Genomic DNA, 2,772 nt, shown 5'->3' on the forward strand with positions numbered 1-2,772 from the left:
AGATATCAGTCCGAAAAAACTGTCCTATATTAATTTTATTTTATTTATTTGCTTCTATTATCTTATTTCTTATATTTTTATCAGACTTGATTTTTTAATAATTTAGTTATACCAATATAAAGTCTAATTGCAGTTTTTATCCTCTTAAAAAATTCATACCTTTATTTATTTGTAATATTAAGAAGCTAGAATTGTGTGAAAAAGAAGTCCGATCATTTATAATTAACTAAGTACTGAATCTCCGCTTTTAGCCAATTATCATTATCTTAATATAATGTCATTATCTTATTAAGATGATAAGTTTTGATCCGATTTATCTCAGTCAGTTTGACTCACAATTCTTTACTTTCATTCTGTTTTCGATCTACTTCTCAACTACAATTTTAATTCAGTTTCGTTTACTTTCTATATTTTCTTAATAAACATAATGTATGCACAGTTATATAAATATTATGTTAAATAAAGATACTAAGCTCTGTGAAATATTGATAACAGTTATTTGAAGTAAATGATTACAATCTATGTTTATTTTCTATGTTTTTATTTTATTAAATTCTGAATTCTCTTCAATAATTATATCCGCAAATTAAATAAGTCTTTATAACAAATTTTTATCAAGAAAATTAAGAGAACGAGCTTAATGTTATATCAGAAATCCTGAAAAATATGTGTGCGCTTATTCTTTCTTCAAAATTACCGATGGTTAAGGTGCTATCTGTGATTCAGGGTTAGTGGGGTCGAAGATGGACGAAAAGAATAAAATGCTTCATTGGGAACGAAGTAGAGTGGATTTCTTGAAGGTTTGAGTGAGATATCGAAAGAGGTCGCAATAAGCTATAACTTTACAACTGTTTTTTCTCTTTTTCTCTTTCTCTCTCTCATATATATATACATATATATGATACATACACACAAATATATATACACATAATATATCTATTTATTTATCTAACTATTTATTTATCCATCTTATGTATTACAAAATTTGTATTACAAATTTCCTCTTTTTGTGATATCAAACTTTAATTTAGATATTCACTAATATATTTGTTTAGAATAAATGCATTAAGTGTTTTACAATAATAATTAAACGTAATTATATTTTATATGATTATAGAAGCAGTTGACATCTTGATTTTAGATTTCCCGTTTCGATAGATCTCTGACGATCTTAAGCTGTCGGGAAATTTGGCTGAAAAGATAGCCCATTAAAGCGGTTAACGAAGAACGGTTTCCAATAACGATTTCGCTCAGACTTCACTTGAGACCATTTCCACCCGTTAAGCCGGTATAAACTGGGATCAATGATAATCTTCTCGAATCACAGTCAGCCACAGAATGCTACCATAATCTTTCGATTATAATAACACATAATATCGTGCAATACAAAACAGCTAAAATATCTAAACATAAAGATTAGTTTCAGATTTCATCATGAAATTTTAATGGTCTATTAAAACGAAACGTTTAATAATTCACATTAAAATTTCGAAATAGGTATAGACAAAGCCGGCTATTAACACGGTTGTATTCACTTATGTTATTGTTACGTTAATCCAAAAAGATATGAAGTTTATATTTTAACACAAAATACACCTTTCTCTTATTCTCTATAGCATTCACGGAGAGTGGCAGAGTGCACTTGCGATGCCTGGGAGTGGCGTTTTATCGTAAGATGCATACGCATATTCCCGGAGCACTTCGTATCCAGCTGACTGAATTGGATTTTGGTATAATACAGCTGAGTACTCTCTAAACATTTCTTTTTCGCGTTCTGCCGAATATATAATCTGCATTGAGAAATAGCAATTGTAATCCAAATTTTTTATTTGGATATTTTCAGAATTAAGTATGCAAAGTGCAACGCAATTTATAAAAACGCTCAACATTCGTATTGGGATAATGAATGAAACACGTGTAAACAAAAGAACGGATTATAAGCAATTTCTTTTCTAAGAGTCGCCGTTTTTTCTAAAAGTCCATGCATAAAAACGTCTTCTTGCAATCTCATATCGATAATTGGATGCCTCACATGCAAATCTCCCAGGATTTTCGTGATGACCGCATCACGACTATAATATTGTTCAAAATGTGTGAAATGAAATCCAATCGTAATTCTCATTTTGCATCGCCGTGTAATTGCATTACGGTATTTACGTCGTCAACGAGACGCTTCAAAATCACTAGTCGCTCGAAGCCATATAATTTCCATGAAATGGGGACGGAAGGAAATTCCGTTGCGCGCGATCAAGTGAAATACTTTAGCCTATAATCCGTCATCTACTACGTATTCCGAGGTATAACGATGTCTTTTGTGTAGCGCAATAAGCTTAATTAAATCTATTTTTTAATGATTATACGAGTAAATTAGTGTTAAGTGCGTAGATGTCCATTAATTATTTCACGAAATAATTGCAATTTAATGAATGAATATAAAGCAACAAAATTAATGAATATTATCATTTTTAGCACAGAATTTAACGGTACAATAATCTATTTTTTTCTGTCAGATTGAATAAAAATTCATAAATACGTTCATAAAAACTTCGACATACCAATCTACCCTTCGTATAAGGCGCACTCTACTTTTTCCATGAATGCGCAATTCTTTCTCACAAAGGACTGGCCCGGCATACTAGGTCAAACGAAAGTATTATATCATTTCTATATTGAAACATATTTGAGACTTTACCTTGCGAAACAGGGTAGAAAGTTTCGTGAAAAAGCATGATAAGATCAAACTCGTATTTTTCTCGAAAGTAAACTGAAATT

The 2,772-nt window shown here is 30.4% G+C and overlaps 1 long non-coding RNA gene across 1 annotated transcript; it reads left to right on the top strand.

Moving 5' to 3' along the window:
• The first annotated feature begins 1,123 nt into the window (after window positions 1-1,123).
• LOC114928868 (uncharacterized) lies at window positions 1,124-1,907 on the top strand. The gene is made up of 3 exons (XR_003819151.2): window positions 1,124-1,288; window positions 1,617-1,730; window positions 1,844-1,907. It is a non-coding gene; the product is annotated as an uncharacterized LOC114928868 (long non-coding RNA).
• The last annotated feature ends 865 nt before the right edge of the window (window positions 1,908-2,772 follow it).

The sequence above is a fragment of the Nylanderia fulva genome, unplaced genomic scaffold (assembly GCF_048542155.1).
Source record: "Nylanderia fulva isolate GAGA-0341 unplaced genomic scaffold, ASM4854215v1 Scaffold8, whole genome shotgun sequence".
Lineage (NCBI taxonomy): Eukaryota > Metazoa > Arthropoda > Insecta > Hymenoptera > Formicidae > Nylanderia > Nylanderia fulva.